The sequence below is a fragment of the Monodelphis domestica genome, chromosome 1 (genome assembly GCF_027887165.1).
Source record: "Monodelphis domestica isolate mMonDom1 chromosome 1, mMonDom1.pri, whole genome shotgun sequence".
Classification (NCBI taxonomy): domain Eukaryota; kingdom Metazoa; phylum Chordata; class Mammalia; order Didelphimorphia; family Didelphidae; genus Monodelphis; species Monodelphis domestica.
This window is the reverse complement of record NC_077227.1, coordinates 504,463,718-504,485,022: the sequence shown is the minus strand read 5'-3', so window position 1 is coordinate 504,485,022 and position 21,305 is coordinate 504,463,718. Positions and strand designations below refer to the sequence as shown.

Genomic DNA, 21,305 nt, shown 5'->3' with positions numbered 1-21,305 from the left:
GTTTGTCATTGTCTCCCTAGTACCGAACAGAATCCTTGGCACAAAGCAGGTATTTAATAAATGCCTATTAGATAAATGAATGCACTTTCCGTGAAGCTATGAAATGATCTAGCCATTCTGGAAAGCAATTTGGAATGATGCCCCAAAAAGCCTTTTAAGTGTGTGTACCCTCTGACTCAGAGAAATCTCTAAGTCTACACTGCAAAGACATCAAAGAAAGAGGGAAAGGACCCACATATACAAAAATATTTGCGATATCTTTCTTTCATGGTGGCAAATCCTTAGAAACTGAAGGGGTGCCCATCAATTAGGGACTGGCTGAACAAGATATGACAAAGAAATGTTGGAGATGAGTTCAGAAAAACCTAGAAAGCTTTGCATGGGCTGATGCAAGGTGAAGTAACCAGAACAATTTGTATAATAACAATATTGCAACAACTTTGAAAGACTTAGGAACTCTAATTAATCCTATGATCAACTCCAATTCCAGAAGAACTCATGATGAAACATGTTATTCACCTCCTAACAGAGGTGATAGACTCAAAGCACAGATTTAGACACACACATATTGCATATTGTATATATGTACATAGGTACATGGAGCACCTAGGTGGCACAGCAGAGAGTTCTGGGCCTGGAGTCAGGAAGATGCATCTTCCCGAGTTCAAATCTGGCCTCAGACCCTTATTTGCCATGTGACCCGAGACAAGTCACTTAACCTCATTTGCTGCAGCTTCCTGATCTGTAAAATGAGTTGGAGAAGGAAATGGCAAACCACTCCAGGATTTTTGCCAAGAAAACCTCAAATGGGGTCATGAAGAGTCAGCTATGACTCACAACAACAACAAAATACATATATGTATATGTTATATAAATATATGTATGTATGTGAATGTATATAAGTATAGATATATATGTATTTGACTAATGTGGCTGTTTGTTTCCTTGACTATACATGTTTATAATAGGTTTTGTTACTCTTGCATTCTCTAAGGAAGATAAAGGGAAGATGGGAGGGAGAGAATTTGAGCTGAAAATAAAATAAAATTGAATTTTTTAAATGATCATAAGTGCTTGTTGAATGAATGGATGCAGTTTTGTGAGAGGCTGCCATTTTACTTGAGAAATCAAAGAATCAATGCATCTCAGAGTTAAAAGAGGTCTCAAAGTTTATTTGAGCCTCTCTGGAATGGAATTCCATTAAAGTTTATAAATATTTATTAATAGTTTACCATATGAAAAATACTGAACAGAAGTCCCTTCTATTATGTCCTAGAGGAATGGCCATCAAGCTTCTGCTCTGAGCCCCTCTGGTAGAGAAGGAGGGCCCCATGCCCCCCCATGGCAGCTCCTGTATAACTCTCATTAAAAAGCATTTCCCTTCTAAATCTGCCTCTGCCTAGCCCCTTAATCTGCTTGCCATCCTTTCCCATGGCTAGGTTCTCTCTAATAAAAAGCACAAAAGTCAAATGAGGGACCCAGCATCTCTGATTTTATCTTAGCTTGGATGTCTTTGGCCAACAGTTTCCTTATATTGCTTCATCAGGAAATTCTCAACTACACTATTGTTAATGATGTCTGGGGCCTTGTGCCAAGCACCAAGGGGTACACCAAGTTGTGAAAGACATTGTCCTTAACCTCCAGGACCTTTCGATTTTATTAAGGGGTGATAAGGCAAACTGGTGGATGTTGACAATCTCTGGCAAAAGGCACTAAGTGCCACAGGGGTGGAACAGTAGGAAACCCAATAGGAGTCCAGAGGAGGATCCCTTCCCACTGGGGGCATGAAGGAGGGGGTGTTAGTAGACATCAGGGAAGGTCTTCTAGGAGATGATACTTGGACAAAGCCTTGAAGGATGAAGACACTGAAAGGTTAAAGTTGGAATTAGAAAGGTAGGTATTTCACAGGGAGGGGGGAAACTGCATATTCAAAAATCTAGAGTGGGAAAGCAATGTTTAGAGTACAAATAGGTGGTACAGTGGTTAGAGTGCCAGTCCTGTAGTCAAGAAGACTCATCTTCATGAGTTCAAATCTGATCTCAGACATTTACTAGTTGTGTGACCCTGGTCTAGTCACTTAACCCTAGTTGCTTCAGTTTCCTCATCTGTAAAAAGAGCTGGAGAAGGAAATGACAAACCACTCCAAGTATCTTTGCCAAGAAAACCTCAAATGGGGTCATGAAAAGTTGGACGTAACTAGACAATAACAAAAAGTTCAACTTATCTGGGTTGCAGGACATCCATTATGGCCCTAGATAAAATAGCTTATATCATTCCTTTGGGCATCATGTTGCTGAAGGAATTCTTGAACTGTAGTCCAAATGATCTGGGTTTCAGTTCTTGTAATCACAAACTTTAAGTGATTTAAGTGAGGAAGTCATTCTTCCTCTTATCACCCAGTTTTTTTCATCTATAAAATGAGTGAGTTTGCCTAAATGTTCTCTAAGCTTGTCTTAGGCTTTAGATCTTCCAATCCAATGAATGGTTTGACTTTAGTCAAGTTATATAAAGTCTCTGAATCTCAGTTTTCTCATTGACAAAATAATGATAATCCTTGGAAAACTGAAAGAATTTTTAAAACAAACTTATTATTTTTGTGTTCTTATCATTATTGTCATTAACAAAATCCATAGGATGATGACTACAGAAGGTGAATGATGGTCAAGAACCCTTTTTCCAAATTGAAGGCATGGTTTATGGAGTTAATGGAAAAGTCTGGACTCTTGGGTACTTATTCATGTTCTAGGTGGCTTCATTCATCTCTTTAGTCCTATGCCTCAGTCTCCCATTCTGTAAAATGAGTCCACAGTGCTCTCCCTAGAGAGGATGAGGGAGCTGTGAAACATGGGATAGTGACCCACACACAGACACAAATGAAAAAGCATCAAATTAGAGAACAAAACAGACTTACGGCCATGACCAGCAGTCACCTAGCTGCAAAAATGTCCATATCTGATGACAATCAGCTCAGAAGATCTCTGAAATGGGATCAAGGACAAGGAGAGCTGGTCTTTTCATTACCAAGAAGACTTTCTCAAAGCACAGAAATCCACAGAAGGGCTGACCATTCAGAGCAGAAAAAGAAACAAACTTCTCAAGCTCCTCCAGAGGCCAATGTGACCGTGCAGATCCACAGAGCTCAAATGAAAACAGATACAGCCAACCCAATCATTATGGAGCCCTGAACTGGGAGGAGAAAGAAGGTCTAGCCTCAGTGTGACAACTGTGAGTGTGAACCCTCCTCTTTCATGATTATAATAGTATTAGTCTTTATGTTTATTTTTATAACACAATCATTAGTTTTTGAGTTAATAGTCAAATAATATAGTTTGCTAAGGGGGCAGCTGGGTAGCTCAGTGGATTGAGAGATAGGCCTAAACATGGGAGGTCCTGGGTTCAAATCTGACCTCAGACACTTCCCAGCTGTGTGACCCTGGGCAAGTCACTTGACCCCCATTGCCTAACCCTTACCACTCTTCTGCCTTGGAGCCAATACTCAGTATTGACTCCAAGATGGAAGGAAAGGGTTTTTATTAAAATAAATAAATGAAATATATAGTTTGCTAAGAAAATATATAGCTTAGGGTGGTATTAAATCTTGCTGACAAGCACTTTGACCTTAAGCCTGTAACCTAAAAGTTTCTACCAAGCCCATCACACCCTGTAAGCTCAGGACAGTCAGTAGGGAGGTGGAGGCCTGCTTTAGGGTTCAAATATCAGTCATTCAACTGCTGACTCCTAGTTATTTCATAATAATTGTCAGCAGAAAAACAGTTAGCCCCCAACCCCTTATTGCAGAGGCCTTGGAAAGGTCAACCACAAAAATCAGACAGGAGCTACCACCCATAGTCATTATTTTTGTACTTATTCAGCACTTGCATCATTGGTTAGGCATGTGAATGATCTGTATGTGAAAGATATGTACATCTATTCTAGTTTAATTTTTTACTGTATCACTTTGTCACTACGTTATAAGATTTCTCTCTATAAAAACATCTCCTAAGGCTCAGGGTCTTTGCTATTGATCCTGACCAGAGTCCGGCTCTATTGTGAGACTGACCACCTCTCAATAAACTTGCTTGGAGACTGTACAGGCGTGAGAAATTCTTGACACACAACAAAATTCCTGAGTGACCATAATGAAGCCATTTTTTCTCTCTGAGCCTTGGTTTCCTGTTCTGTAAAATGAAAGCGTTGAACTTCCCTCCTTTCTTCAAAATGGCAGAAGGTCTCTGGGCGTTGAACACTGTATGTTCCATTGTATCTGTTAGTTTTGCTGTGTGTTTTGTTTTTTGTTTTAGGATGAATTCTAAAGCAAAAGAGTCAAGGGCTAGGCCACTGGGGTTAAGTGATTTACCTAGCAGCACATAGCTAAGAAATGTCTGAGATTAGATTTGAACCCAGATCCTCCCAACTCCAGGCATGGTGCTACCTAACTGGCCCTGTTTTTTATTCTTTATTACAAGGAGTGGTTCACTGTGTATGGGAAGAGAAATGGATAAATTTTGATATGGAGGTGATATAAAATTTAAAAAATCAATAAAAATTAATATCTAAATTCTAAAAAGTAATTTAATGAACACATTGGACTCAATTATCTTCAAGGTCCTTTCCAGGCCTAACCTTCTGTGTTCTATATTTTAATGTCCTTTCTAGCTCTACTATTCCACCATACAAGGTCTCTTCCAACTCGAGTATTCTCTGCTCTTACTCCAGAGCTAGTATTCTTTCTACTGTATTCATTCCACTGTATCATATTTCAGGATCTAGTCAAAATCCGACATTTCAGAAAAGAAAACTGAGATTGATGTTGTCATCTGTCCAAAAAGGCAGAGCTGAGACTAGCTCATATCTCCTGACTCTCAGTACAATGACCCTTCCTCTATGCCAAAGGTCATCCTTTATTTTTATCTATTTTCCTTTTCTGAGACTATTTTCTAGTAGGAAATGGCTTTGAATTTTGTGAAACCTGGGTCAAAAAAAATAATAGATTTAATGAAAACCCCAGGAACAAGGATGGTCATAAATAAATTCATTAAACCTCTGGAGGGTCAGTCCTGAGCTTAACCATTTGGAAGAGGCAGGAGGAGAACTCATTCCAATCCTCCAAGAGCTGATGAGGAAATGAACGGTAACTTGAAATCCCTGATGGCGCCTAATGGCCCAGGGAAGGGTCCAGACAGTAAGTCCTGGAAGAGGTTTGGAGTGAGAAGAATGGGTAGGTTATGGTGGCCTGGCCCAGAGGGGAAGACCTTTCTGGAAGGGGTGGTTGCTGGAGTTTGACCTCAGAAGGCTGGGCAGGAAGCATAGAGGCCAAGCACCGTAGAGGGACCCTTCAGGTGGGGAGAAGAGTGAGCAAAGGAAGGGCAGCTGTGTTTTGGGAAGAGGAAGTTTTCCTGGCTGTAGTTCTGTTAGCAACAATGGCTTAGAGCAGGCCATGAGAGACACAATGTGGTCTCACGAGAGGACGTCAGGCTGGAAGTTAATAGACCTGGACCAAGGAACTGACTGCCATCTACTAGGAAGGTGACCTTGATAAGGTAGTTCTCATCTTCAAGCCTCAGTTTTCCCTTCTGTAAAATGAGGGGGTAGAGGTGGGGCAGATTAAGTGAGCTCTAAGCACCATCCCAATGCTGGCACCATGGATAGAGCACTGAGTCTGATGTCAAGAAGAGCATCTCCCTTGTTTGTCCCAGTTTCCTCATCTGTCAAATGAGTGGGAGAAGGAAATGGCAAACCACTCCAGTATCTTTACCCAGCTGGGGACACAAAGAGTCAGAGTGGCTCAGTGGATGGAGAGCCAGGCCTAGAGACAGGAGGTCCTGGGTTTAAATGTGGTCTCAGATACTTCCTAGCTGTGTGACCCTGGGCAAGTCACTTAACTCCCATTGCCTAGCTCTTCTGCCTTAGAACCAATACACAGTAGTGATTCTAAGATGGAAGGCGAGGGTTTAAAATAATAATAATATAAATAAACAAATAAATAAAAGAAGCCCTTAATTGTTTAAAAATTAAAATTTTTAAAAATTAAAAATTGTTTAAAAAAAAAGGAAAAGATTGCCCTTGGACATAATTTCGATCATTCCTATCAATCTTAACACATGTCCCCTCTCAATCCTCTAACTAGAGAAAATCTTTTTCACATTAGAAAACAAATTTAAAATGAACAATTTAGAAACTACATCCCCAAAGCCACTAAACTGTGCCTACCCAGCCTTTGCCCCTGCTATACCAGTTTTACATACAACCCCCAGCCCAGCCCAAGAGATCAAAGAACGGTACCTTTATACAGAAAAACACTTATGACATGACTTTTTTATAGTAGCAAGAAATGGAAACTGGGGAATGGCTGAACAAATTATACTCCATGAAAGTAATGGAATATTATGATACCCTAAAGAAACTATAGACTATATATTAAAGGGACATCTGGAAAAATGTGAGCGACTAACTGACATAGTGGAAAAAGTGCCAGACTTGTAGTCAGAAAGACTCATCTTCCTGAGTTCCAATCTGGCCTCAGACATTTGCTAATTGTGTGACCCTGGAGCAAGTCACTTACCCTTGTTGGCCTCAGTTTGCTCATCTGTAAAATGAGCTAGAAAAGGAAATGACAAACTACTCCAGCATCTCTGCCAAGAAAGTCCCAAATGGGATGATAAAGAGTCAGATATGACTGAACAGCAACAAGTAAATATATGTGTATGTGTTTTAATACACACATGCACATATACCATATGCATGTATGTGTATATATATGTAAAGAATCCACTTATTTATTTATTTATGAACTGAGTATAACAGGTATGAAGAGGACACAGCCCACGTGTATTAGGTTGCAGGGTCCAGGGTCTAACCACACTCACTGAAAGTTCACTCAACCTCAGTCTCTCTTGACTCTTTGCTATATTTTATATTCATTAATCCCAGGGTCTGTAGAGAACTAGGGGTATGTTGGATAATTTATTTTCCGTTAATATATTTGTAATATTTTCTCATTAATTAATTAGCTCAGACATCTACTCCAATTCATGAAATGTTAATTATTCGGTGGACTAAAAAACCCCATCATTTCCCATTGGTGATATTACTCTTATTTATATTTAAATATATTATAATTATAAAACACACAATTTGTTAACAAATGAGAGGAATAATAAACATATAAAGACATGCATAAGCATTTAAAATAATTTGCTTATGACCAGTGTCTCCACCAAAGTCATCACAAATCCTTTTAGCAATAGTAGACTCTGTTCACATGGTTCAATGGGGATATGATTGGGGATGTTGACTGCAGGAAAAAGAGGTCTCCTGTTCCCTGCCAATAAATGTTGTAAATGGTCAAAGAAATACGGCAACAATAATTGACTAACATGAGGCCGCCTTTCAGATAAAACATACAGATTGCTTAGATTTACATGAAACATTTTGAAGTTTTATTTCAAGGTAACGCAAATATTATTATCCCCATTTTACAAAAGAGACAAAGGATGCTCAGAAAAATGAAGGTACTTGCCCAAGGTCACATAGTAAGCAGCAGAATCACCAGTCAATAAATAAACATTTATTAAGCACCTACTATGTGCCAGACTAGTTGCTGAACCATGTCATGATCCCAAGTCTCCTGGTTCCAGGTTGAAAGCGATCTTCACAAGTAGACTAGGAAAGAGAGATGACCTTTGTAGAGATCCATGGAAATGGGCTTCCATTTGGAATTCTGCCCCTATGATTTTAGTTAAGTCTCATCTCCACATATGATAAGACAGATAAGATCAGAGATCAGAGAGAGTCACAGATATAGAGCTGGAAAAGACTTTAGAGAACATTTAATCTAACATTTTCATTTCTGAAGAAACTGAGGCATAGCAAAGCTAAGTGCCTTGCCCAGGTTCACTAATTAGTTGTGAGAGAGATTAGTATTTATGTCTTCTTACTCTTAAGTTGTTGCTTTTTTCTAAGGCCTCAGTTTCCCTTTCTGAAAGAAAGAAAAGATTCTGGGCTTTCGTTTCCTTCTTAATAAAATGAGCATGTTAAACTAATGATCTCTAAAATCACTTCCAGATCTCATAGCTCATGGTCCATGTCCTAAGGTCCTTCCAATTCTGATATTATCCAAATCTGTGGTCCTAGGATTTCCTATTTCTCTATGTTTATTTTTGGAGATTCTAGAATCTGAGTGGTGGTCAAGGCTGTGCTAAAATCAGTTTGAACTAGCTCACAAGAGCCTGTTGTTAAATTTTCAGAGTACATGATTATACCTTGTAAATTGGCAAATGCTACAGATCAGGGCTTGATCAATACATATGTGCGTATATATGTTTCCATCTATATACTAATATTGTTTTGTTGATTGTTTAGACTTTGAAAGTGATAAAGAGAATGTTAATAATACATATTGAAATTTAAATGTGTTTCGTATATTATGTACATGCTTCTTTCCCCCACCAGCAAAACTTTGGATGTAGGTGAAAAAAGTGGGGTAGGTAAAGTCAGTGACTTTGGAGTTTGAATCACAATTCTGATTCTAAATATCTGTGTGACCTTGCCCAAGTCACTTGACCTCTATAGATTTCAGTTTCCTTATCTGTAAAATGAAACGTTTGAACCAAATATCTTTCTACTCTAAATCTATGATCTTAAAATCCTCTTTCCAGTCGAGGGTGATTTTCCAAACCCATCTAGCTCAGTCTCCTGTCTCCCTCTGCTGTTCAATGTGCACAGTATTACAGTGAGGAGTCGCCTCTCAGGGCTTTACTCTCCTCCTAGGCCACGTAGCCAGATCCTGGACCCCAGAAGGCTGGCCCAGGGAGAAGCTTTCTTCTTATTGGGCATTGCTCTGAGGGCAGTCAGAAATCAGAATAACTTTGCCAGGTTAAGCTGAGGAGTTCAGGCCCCTGCTCATTTGGCTCTTAGCAATGGACAGAAAGGGTCGAGTTCCCCTCTCTGTCTCGTCTGTCTCTTTCTCTCTGCTTCTGCCTGCCTCTCTGTCTGTCCATCTGTCTCTGTCTGTCTGTCTGTCTCTCTCCCTCTCTCTCTTTTTCTCTCAGAATTTCATTCTTGAGACTTTCCCACTCCTCCTGGCTTAACTTCTGCAGAATTTTAGGCCATGTAATCCAACCTATCTCTTCTCTGAAAGTTTCAAAATCTGAGGAACATGGCCAGTATGTTTAGCTTTTTCCTTTTTTTTTTAAATTACAAATTCTAAGATGAAAATGGTCAGCACTTCCTTACAAGATTCACTCCATCAGTCTGTCTCTCTCTAATTGTCTCCCTTTCTCTGGCTCTCTGTATCTCTGTGTGCCTCTGTCTTTCTCACTCTCTCTCTCTGCCCCTCTCTCCCTCCCCAAGACAGCCTGTTCCCCTTTGAGATTACTGTTAGAAAGTTTGGCTTTTTTCTTAGATCAAGCCTAATACACCACTGCCGATCCTACATTTTCCCATCCTGTCTCCAAAAATAACACGAGGGACTGACAAATGTTTTGCTGCAATCTAGGCAAACTAGATCTGTAACACTCCCTTAATCTGCCAAAAAATGTCAAACTGTCATACCACTGAAACAAGCTTAGAAAGACATAATGACTATTTGTGATCACTACTTCCTTTTAAAATGGCTGTCAAGGCTAATTTCCCAAATAAGTAAGGAACTAAGTCAAATTTACAAGAAATCAAGCCATTCCCCAATTGACAAATGGTCAAGGGATATGAATAGGCAATTTTCAGATGAAGAAATCAAAACTATAATCACAAGAAAAACTGTTCTAAATCCCTCCTGATTAGAGAAGTGCAAATCAAAACAACTCTGAGTTACGACCTCACACCTAGAATATTAGCCAATATAAACGGTAAAGGAAACTAACAAATGTTGGCAAAATTGGGACACTAATGCACTGCTGGTGGAGTTGTGAATTGATTCAACCATTCTGGAAGGCAATTTGGAATTATGCCCAAAGGGCTTTAAAATATTACATGCCCTTTGATCCAGCCATTCTACTGCTGGGTTTGTACTCGAAAAAGATTTTTAAGGGGGCAGCTGGGTAGCTCAGTGAATTGAGAGCCAGGCCTAGAGATGGGAGGTCCTGGGTTCAAATCTGGCCTCAGACACTTCCCAGCTGGGTGACCCTGGGCAAGTCACTTGACCCCCATTGCCCAGCCCTTAGCACTCTTCTGCCTTGGAGCCAATACACAGTATTGACTCCAAGATGGAAGATAAGGGTTTTATTTAAAAATTTTTTTAAATGTTTGTACAAGAATATCCATAGCTGCCTTTTGGGGGTGGCAAAAAAATGGAAAATGAGGGGATGCCCTCCAATTGGGGAATGGCTGAACAAACTGTGGTACATGATGGTGATGGAATACTATTGTGCTTTAAAGAATGATGAACTGCTTGATTTCTATATGAACTGGAAAGACCTCCATGAACTGAAGCAGAGTGAGATGAGCAGAATCAGAACATCACACACAGAAACTGAGATATTGTGGGATGATCAAATTTAATAGACTGCCACTAATAGCAATGCAATGATCCAGAACAATTTCTAGGGACTTATGAAAAAAATGCTATCCACATAGCATAGTAGAAATGTAGAAGAAAAACATGATTTATCACTTCTTTATATGGGTATATGATTAGGCGTTTGGGTTTTTTTAAATCACTCTATTACAAATATGAATAATATGGAAATAAGTATTGAGCAAAAATACATGCATAATCCAGTGGAATTGCATGTCAGCTCCAGGAGGGGGAAAGGAAGAGGGGAAGGAGAGAAAATGAATCCTGTAACCATGGAAAAAAAATTCTTTCTTAATTAATTAATTAATTTTCAAAAATAAAATGGTCATCCACCATCCCTTTGACAATGGGATTTTTCAGAACTAACTAACATATACTTCTCAGAATCCACTCTCTTTTATTAAAAACTGGGACCTCATTTGCCCTCTTATAATCCCAAGGCTTTCCTCTCTCTCTCTCATTCTCTCTCTTTCTTGCTTTCTCCTTCTCTCTCTCTCTCTCCTTTCTCAATGTCTCTTTGTCTTCTCTCTGTCTCTCTCTTTCTCTCTCTCAGCCTCTATCTCTTTTTGTTTCTCTATCCCTGTCTATCTTTGTCTTTCTCCAATTTTCCTGAGATCAATGACAGTGACTTGTAATCACATTCACCACTTCCTTAGCATCTTGGGATATAATCCATCTGGACTGATGGCTTACATCCCCTTAGGTAGATAGCTAGGAGCTTTTGTGTAATATACCTACTTATCTTGGGGTTTAACTCTTTATTATCCATTTATGTTCTGACCTTCCCAAGCCAAAGATCATTCCCCCTGTCAGAGAAAACAAAAGTCACATGAATAAAAGTTGAGTAGATCTTCTTTCTGTCATCAGTTATCTTTCCATTCATCACAGCAGCAGCCCTCGCCGTTATTTTTTTCCAATAGAGTTTTTTTAATCCCCACATTTCAATGTTGGGGGCCACCCAGTAGTCTTTTACCTTATATAGCCAACGCTGCCCAACAGTCCTCCCCCCCCCCCCATCTATTTATGGCAGTGGCATCTGACAATTATGAAGAATTCAAAGAAATACTGGAGAACTTATATGAATCAATGTGGAATGAAGTTTGCAGAATTGGGAATATACAATAGCCATATACAATGGCTACAATACTAACAATGAATAGAATATTAAAAGAAGATTGAATTCAAAGTAATTATGATGAGCAATCTCACTTCCAAAGAACAGACAACAAAGCATACTTCCCTCTTCTTGGAAGAGAGGTGAGGGTTACTGGGTACAGGATATTATGATCAGAAACAGTCACTATGTTGGTTAGTTTTTGCCAAACGATTCCTTTTTTTTTCAAAGAAGGACTCAAAATTTTATAGAATATAGAATAATTACTCTATAGAAATAAGGAGTATTGAGCATTTGTTTTAATTTTTTTGAATGTCAATTGGCAAATTCCCCACATATCCACATCAGTTTCTTTAAACAGTTCCCCCTTTTCCTCCATATCAGAATTATTTGTGTCCCCAGAATTTCGCTTTTGAGACTTTCCTATCCCTCTAGGATTGACTTCTCCTATAAAATTTTAGGCTTTGGAATCCTACCTATCTATTCTCTGAAACCTCTGAAATCTCAAATTTTGGGCTGCACACATAGACAGCAGGTTTAGCTTTCTTCAATTTCACTTTCCTTATGATAAGTTCTAAGATGGAATGATCTGACCCAACAGCCAATTCTTCCATACTGATGTGACTAGAACCAAATCCAATCTTCACAGACTCTATCCCTTAATAGAAATTTCCCTTATTGGCTCCTTCACCTTTTTTTTTAAAGATTTACCATCAAGAAGAGTGTTAAGAGCTAGGCCATTGGAGTTAAGCGACTTGCCCAGGGTCACGTGGCTAGGAAGTGTCTCAGGCCAGATATAAACCCAGGACCTCCTGTCTTCAGGCCTGCCTGGCTCTCTATACACTGAGTCACTTAGCTGCCCCTTGGCTTCTTCACTTTTTGAAGGATGAGATTATCATTCAGAGAAGTCAAGAAAATAAGAGTTGCTCTACTTTTGGCAAAGAAGGCCAGCAGCTCTCCACATCACTGATGCCCCTCATCCTCGTTCCATCATGCTTCTGTTCCAGGCTTGTGATGTTTCTCGTACTCCTCACTGCTACCTCACTTCTGTCTAGGGTGACTGCAATATACTCCAATGACAGGAACACTTTGGTTTCAACCTCCATTTATCTTCCTCCAAATTCTGTCCATTATACTTCTCCCTTCTGGTTTCTAGATTCCCTCACTCCTAAATTTCCTCATTCAACCATCTATTTTGCCACAAAGTATACCATTGTGGGGCCAGTTAGATGTCTCAAAAGATTGAGAGCCAGGCCCAGGGGTTCTGGATTCAAATCTGACCTCAGACACTTTCTAGCTATGTGACCCTGGGCAAGTCACTTAACTCCCATTGCCTAGCCCTTACCACTATTTGTTTTGGAACCAATACAGTATTGATTCTAAGATGGAATGTAAGGGCATTTTTTTTAAAGTATAACATCTTCTGAATAGGCAAAGTTATTCTTTCTACCCCACCTTTTATCAACACTGCTCCTTCTGAATAAACACTCATCTCAGTTGCCTCTAAAATAATATGTAAATGTCTTTGTCTGTCTAAAGCCCTAAATAATCTGGCTCCAGCCTACTTTTTCAGGCTAATTATTGCCCATGTCTCTCCTCCATGAAGTCTACATTCCAGTTCAGTTTCTCTATGTGCTGTTCCTCATACGTGACATTCCTTCCATCTCCCTTTTTCCTGCCTTTGCACAGACTGTCCTGTTCCGTGTAATGAAAATACATTCCCTCAATCTCACCTACCTTCCTTCCTTAAAGGGCCAATCAACTGGTATCTTCTGTTTTTATGGAGACAGACACTAATCTTGGGTTGCAAATTGCCCCTCCCCAAGAAATTATTTAGTATTTACTTTGTATGGACTTTGTAGTCACATATCCCCATTTATGTCATTTGTTTCTCTCCAGTGATAAGTTCCTTAGAGAGTCATGACTATTTGGTTTTGGTTTTCATACTGCCCACCCATCTTTTTTTTTTTAGATATTTAAGTTTTATTTTTATTGTCATGCAAAACACACTTCCATATTGGTCATTGTTTTAAGAGCACACTCATGCATAACCCAAAACCCGAAGTTTATTCTTAACTATAGAACAAAGGCTTGGGTTTTTTTCCCATTTTTTTTAATTTTATTTGATCATTTCCAAGCATTATTCATTAAAGACATAGATCATTTTCTTTTCCTCCTCCCCACCCCCCATAGCCGACGCGTAAGTTCACTGGGCATTACATGTTTTCTTGATTTGAACCCATTGCCATGTTGATAATATTTGCATTAGAGTGTTCATTTAGAGTCTCTCCTCTGTCATGTCCCCTCAACCTCTGTATTCAGGCAGTTGCTTTTTCTCGGTGTTTCCACTCCCACAGTTTGTCCTCTGCTTATGAATGGTGTTTTTTTCTCCTGGATCCCTGCAGATTGTTCAGGGACATTACACCGCCACTAATGGAGAAGTCCATTACGTTCGATTATACCACAGTGTATTAGTCTCTGTGTACAATGTTCTCCTGGTTCTGCTCCTCTCGCTCTGCATCACTTCCTGGAGGTCGTTCCAGTCTCCATGGAACTCCTCCACTTTATTATTCCTTTTAGCACAATAGTATTCCATCACCAACATATACCACAATTTGTTCAGCCATTCCCCAATTGAAGGGCATCCCCTCGTTTTCCAATTTTTGGCCACCACAAAGAGCGCAGCTATGAATATTTTTGTACAAGTCTTTTTGTCCATTATCTCTTTGGGGTACAGACCCAGCAGTGCTATGGCTGCCCACCCATCTTAACACAATGTTTGGCACATTTTTGTTGTCAGTGGTCAGTTATTTCAGTCTTGTCCAACTCTTTGTTATTCCATTTGGGATTTTCTTTGCAAAGATACTGGAGTGGTTTGCCATTTCCTTCTCCAGTTCTCCTTCTCCAGGAACAGATAAGAAAACTGAGGCAAACAGGTTTCAGTGGCTTGCTCAGAGTCACATAGGAAGGAGGCATCTGAGGCCAGAAGATGAGTTCCTGACTCTGGGCCCTACATTCTATCCACTGTGCCATCTAGCATTTGGCCCATAATAGACATTTAATAAACATAAAAAGTGCATAAAAAGATGTTTGAATGACTCTAGTCCTAGCCTACCAAATCCCAGTGACACCTTTCAATTTCAAATTTGCCTTCTTGCATTAAGATTTCTGCTTGAGCTCATTAACTATCCTTTGTATATTTGTATATAAACATCTGAACTCATGAGTTTTATTGACAGATTAGCATGGTGCCTTTTTTTTTTAAACCCTTATCTTCCATCTTGAAGTCAAAACTGTGCATTGGCTCCAAGGCAGAAGAGTGGTAAGGGCTAGGCAATGGGGGTCAAGTGACTTGCCCAGGGTCACACAGCTGGGAAGTGTCTGAGGCCAGTTTTGAACCTAGGACCTCCCATCTCTAGGCCTGGCTCTCAATCCACTGAGCTACCCAGCTGCCCCCTCCCCCTTTTTTTTAATCTTGCCTCCTATGTAACTCTAGGTAGCCCAAATGGGGATCCCTTAAAGTACAATTCTTCTTATGGTATCTTTCTTGGTGAATATATATTAGTACTTTTTATATAAACACACACACAAACATAACTTCCTTTTCAGGCTTAAAGCATGGTTCATTCAATTTTCAAAACTCCAGGAAAACATATTCTTAATAATAATAATAATAAATGGCATTTATATAGCTCCTTAAGATTTGCATAGTGCTTTATATGTTATTTTATCTCATCCTCACAATAACCCAGGGAAGTGAAAGCTATTGTTATCCCCATTTTATAGATGAGGAAACAATCTGCTAAATCCCACTGATTTCAACTTTGTAACACCTCTTGAATATGTCTTCTTCTCTTCTCTGACACTGCCCCCAGTCTGATTCAGGGTCCCATCATCTCACACTGTACTATTGCATTAGCCGGCTAGTGGGTCTCCCTGCTCGGGACCACTGCCTCCCTCCTTTCTCTTATCCTCTTTCATTGTACAATAAGATAGATTTCTATATCCAACCGAGAATACACAATATTCCCACTTTCAGCCAATTCCATTGAGGATAAGGCTCGTGTTGCCTGCCACCCTCTCTCCATCTTCCCCTCCACTGTAAAAGTTCTTTTGAGCCTCTTTTATGTGTGATAACTTTTCCCATTCTATCTCTCCCTTCTTCTTTCTCCCAAAGTATCCCTCTTTCTCACCCCTTCATTTTGCTTTTTTGGACATCATTCCATCATATCCATGCCCTCTGTCAATGTATATTCCTTCTGACTGCCTTAATGATAGTTCTTAGGAGTTACAAGCATCATCTTCCCATGTAAGAATGTTAACAGTTTGACTTTATTGAATCACTTATGATTTCTCTTTCCTGCTTAACTTTGTATACTTTTCTTGAGTCTTGTATTTGATAATCAGATTTTTCTGTTCAGCTCTGGTCTTTTCATCAAGAATGGTTGAAAGTCTTCTATTTCATTACAGATTCATTCCCCCACCCACCCAAGGATTATCCAGTAGGACTTCATTTTACTCAGACCCAACACATGTAAATTCAGGCAATCAAAAAAATAAACAAATGCAGAAAAAAGATGTAAATTTTTAAAATTTTAATTAAGTGTTAAATCTGTGTCATTTTCCCAGGTGGCATAAAGTTTCATCCAATCATTCTCATTCTCACCCTAAGAAGCATTAGTATAAGTCATTACATTGTTTTTGCACCAAACATTAGATCCCACATCGGTCTTTAGCTGGAGTTCACCTCAGAGCAGTGCTTCTCTTTGTTTTGTTAATATTATTTAGTTATTAATAATGGCCCCCAATTTTCCACACAGTTAAAACTAGATCTAAACAATTGGAAAAACATTGATTGCTCATGGGTGGGATGAGCTAACTTTAAAAAATGACAATACTACCCAAATTAATTTACTTATTTAGTGCCATACCCATTGAACTACCAAAAAACTTCTTTACTGAATTAGAAAAAAACATAACTAAGTTCATTTGGAAGAACAAAAGATCAAGGATATCCAGGGAAATCATGAAAAAAAATGCAAAGGAAGGAGGACTTGCAGTCCCAGATCTCAAACTATACTATAAAGCAGTGGTTATCAATATAATTTGGTACTGGCTAAGAGACAGAAAGGAGGATCAGTGGAATAGACTTGGGGTAAATGATCTCAACAAGACAGTTTATGACAAACCCAAAGACCCCAGCTTTTGGGACAAAAATCCACTATTCAATAAAAACTGCTGGGAAAATTGGAAGACAGTGTGGGAGAGATTAGGTTTGGATCAACACCTCATACCCTACACCAAGATAAATGCAGAATGGGTGAATGAATGACTTAAACATAAAGAAGGAAACTATAAGTAAATTAGGCGAACACAGAATAGTATACATGTCAGACCTTTGGGAAGGGAAAGATTTTAAAACCAAGCAAGAATTAGAAAGAGTCACAAAATGTAAAATAAATAATTTTGACTACATCAAATTAAAAAGGTTTTGTACAAGCAAAACCAATGCAACTAAAATCAGAAGGGAAGCAACAAATTGGGAAACAATCTTCATAAAAACCTCTGACAGGTTTAATTACTCAAATTTACAACGAGCTAAATCAATTGTACAAAAAATCAAGCCATTCTCCAATTGAAAAATGGGCAAGGGACATGAACAGGCAGTTTTCAGCCAAAGAAATCAAAACTATTAATAAGCACATGAAAAAGTGTTCTACATCTCTTATAATCAGAGAGATGTAAATCAAAACAATTCTGAGGTATCACCTCACACCTAGCAGATTGGCTAACATGACAGCTATGGAAAGTAATGAATGTTGGAGGGGATGTGGCAAAGTAGGGACATTAATGCATTGCTGGTGGAGTTGTGAATTGATCCAACCATTGTGGAGGGCAATTTGGAACTATGCCCAAAGGGCGATAAAAGACTGTCTGCCCTTTGATCCAGCCATAGCACTGCTGGGTTTGTACCCCCAAAGAGATAATAAGGAAAAAGACTTGTACAAGAATATTCATAGCTGCACTCTTTGTGGTGGCCAAAAATTGGAAAATGAGGGGATGCCCATCAATTGGGGAATGGCTGAACAAATTGTGGTATATGTTGGTGATAGAATACTATTGTGCTAAAAGGATTAATGAGGAATTCCATGGAGACTGGAACAACCTCCAGGAAGTGATGCAGAGTGAAAGGAGCAGAACCAGGAAAACATTGTACCCAGAGACTGATACAATGTGGTACAATCGAATGTAATGGAATTCTCCATTAGTGTCAATGCAATGTCCCTGAACAATCTGCAGGGATCTAGGAGAAAAAGCACTATCCACAAGCAGAGGACAAACTGTGGGAGTAAAAACACCAAGGAAAAGCAACTGCTTGACTACAGGGGTTGAGGGGATATGACTGAGGAGAGACTCTAAATGAACACTCTAATGCAAATACCAACAACATGGAAATGGGTTCGAATCAAGGACACATGTGATACCCAGTGGAATCGCGCATCGGCTATGGGAGAGGTGGGAGGGGGGGGGAGGAAAAGAAAATGATCTTTGTTTCCAAGGAATAATGTTTGGAAATGACCAAATAAAATAATGTTTAAAAAAAAACAAGAATAATATAAAAATATGCTTTGTGAGATAATACATGTATAACCCAGATTGAATTGGTAGTCAGCTCTGGGAGTGGGGAGGGAAGAAGGGAGTGAGACAATTTGAATCATATAACTTTGGAAAATTTATGTGGAAATTTATTAAAAAATAAAAACAAATAAAATACTAAAAATAAAAAAATAATGGCCCCCAAATATAAGAATAGTGATTCTGCTAGTTCTAATTAGCCTAAGAAATGTCATAAAGTTTCTAGTTCGTATGAGCTATGTTCATATAAGAAATTCGTATAAGAAATGTTCATATAAGAAATACTTATTAAATAATAGAGTTCACTCTGATGTGTAATTTTTCAACTTACACAAAGGGTATTGGAAAGTAATGGCCACATAAAATGAGGTCCTACTGTACTCAGTTTTACTGGGAAGTGTGGAGAAGAGAGAAATTATAAGGCATGCAGCAAGACAAGAAGCTAGAGATTGATCAGCTGTCAATCAAAAGAAGATTCCATTTGGAATGTTACTGGGAAACAGTTGAAAGCAAGAACAAACTGCTGACTGATTTTCTGGGCTTCTTGGCTGATGGTGGTGACCTTGAAGGAAGAAGATGGATTTATCTCTGGGACTTGGGATAATCAAGTTGGAGATAGCCTGGCTGATTTGAATGCAGAAGAAGAAGGACAATAGTCCATATAGCTCTCTGACTTGCTCTGTTTCATGGTAGTGGCTGAATTGTCATTTCTTTCAATATCCTCCAACCTAAGACTCACTGTAGATAAAGGGAAACCTCCACCCCTCTTACCTCCATCCTCTATCTTTCCCATTTTCCCCAAAAAACCCTTACTTGAGATAAAGAAGAGAAAGGAGTATTTCCTCTGAAACATCATAGCTCACCCTGAGTGACTTAGAAGGAGGCTGAAGAAGGGGAAGGGGAAACTGAAGGGAAGAAGAGGGGAGGAAGGGAGATTGGAAGAGGGAGGAAGGGAGGTATAAAAGGGAGGAGGGTAGGCTAAAAAGAAGATAATTGCCTGATCTATTAGTTATCATTTATCCATCAAATATATCCCCTCCAATATTATCTATTACAGAAGGTAATTCCCAGTTGTAATCATAGCTCCTTTGCTTTCTGGATGTGCTATTCCAATCCTTTAATGTAAAATATGCTAAGTCTTTTGTTATCCCAATTGTGACTCCATAACATTTGAATTGATTCTTTTTGGTTGCTTGCAATATTTTTCTCTTTGACCTAGAAGCTCTGGAATTTGACTATTCTGGGCCAGTTTTAATTTTGGAATCTCATTCAGGTGGTGATTTGTAGATTCTTTCCATTTCTATTTTATTTTCTGATTCTAGGATATCAGGGAATGTTTATATAATTATTTAGTAATTTCTTGAAAGATGATGTCTAGGCTCTTTTTTTTAATCCTGGCTTTCTAAGTTGTCTAATAATTCTTAAATTATCTCATCTCCATCTATTTTCCAAGCCAGTTGTTTTCCCAGTGAAATATTTCATATTTTCTTTAATTTTAATTTTGTTTTATTGTGTTTTAATATCTCAATGGAGTAGCTTTTACTTGCCCAATTTTAACTTTTGAGTAATTATTTTGAGTTATTAGTTTCTTCAATGAGCTTCTATATCTCCTTTTCCACTTGGCCAATTCTACTTTTGAAAGAGTTATTTTCTTTAGTGAATTTTTGTACATCTTTTCTGTGCTTCCTTTAACAGGCTGTTGATTTTTTTTCATGGCTCTCTTGCATCACTTTCATTTATTTCCCCAATTTTTTTCTATTTCTCTTCTTTGGCTTTTAAAATCCCTTTTGAGTTCTTCTAGGAATTCTTTTGGGGCCTGAAATCAATTCACATTTTTCTTTGAAGCTTTGAACATAGTGATTTTGACATTGTTGTTCTTTTCTGAGTTTATGTTTTGATCCTCCCTATTATCATAGCAACTTTTTAATGATTAGATTCTTTTTTTTTGTTTTGGAGGGATATTTTGCTCATTTTCCCAGTCTATTTCTTGACTTTGAACTTTATATTAAAGTTAGTCTCTACTCCAGATTTCTATATTTCTTCTGACACTTGTGCCCTTCAATCATCAGAAGTGGATAGTAGTGGGGGCAGATAGGTGGCTCAATGGATTGAGAGTCAGGCCCAGAGATGGGGGGTCCTGAGTTCAAATCTGGCCTCAGATACTTCCTACCTGTATGGCCCTGGGCAAGTCACTTAACCCCCATTGCCTAGCCCATACCACTCTTCTGCCTTGGAACCAATACATAGTATTGATTCCAAGAGAGAAGGTAAAGGTTTAAAAAAAATGGATAGTAGAGATGTGTTCTAAAAAATCTTGACCCTTGGCAGAAACCTCAAATCACTGATATTATGCTATGTCCTTTAAGAAAGTAGATCTCGGGGGCAGCTGGGTAGCTCAGTGGATTAAGAGCCAGTCCTAGAGACGGGAGGTCCTAGGTTCAAATCTGGCCTCAGCCACTTCCTAGCTGTGTGACTCTGGGCAAGTCACTTAACCCCCATTGCCTAGCCCTTACCACTCTTCTGCCTTGGAGCCAATACACAGTATTGACTCCAAGACGGAAGGTAAGGGTTTAAAAAAAAAAAAGAAAGAAAGTAGATCTCTTCATTTTTATTATTTAGTTGATAAATAAGTGACTTCATATTCTTTGACAGGGATTCACCAACCACCACAACTCATCTCTTATTCTTTGACATTTTACTGGGCCATCTGCCATATGAGGATTTGTATCATCTGTGGATTCACATCACTGTTCCTCAGAGATCCCAGGAATTTTCCTCAGACAATATGACCCCCTCCTCTTCAGAAAGAGCTTGTTATTTAGTTGCAGTATTCAGTGATCTTTCTCCAGCTCCACACTTGCCTCTACTTCACCTGTCCCACAATTGTCCATCTTATGTTCTTCTATCCTCTAACCTTCTGATGTTGGTTAAGACTCCCCTCTATTCCTTCAGATATGTTTCCCCTTATTTTCACAATAGAGAAAGCTTCCTATAAAACTCCAGAATGGAGCCTGAACCATGTTAATATATAACTAGAGGGGA

General features: G+C 38.9%; 1 protein-coding gene across 3 annotated transcripts in view; it reads left to right on the top strand.

Moving 5' to 3' along the window:
- Positions 1–1,715: 1,715 nt before the first annotated feature.
- Positions 1,716–21,305, top strand: part of LOC103098831 (uncharacterized) — a 50,987-nt gene continuing 31,397 nt past the window's right edge. For 2 of the 3 annotated variants that reach the window (XM_056812957.1, XM_056812958.1), the window contains exons 1-2: positions 1,718–1,893; positions 2,634–3,225. The gene's annotated coding sequence lies outside the window, so the exon portion shown is untranslated. Of the gene's footprint in view, positions 1,894–2,633; positions 3,226–21,305 lie in introns of all 3 variants that reach the window. The other variant, XM_056812959.1, reaches the window with a different exon arrangement.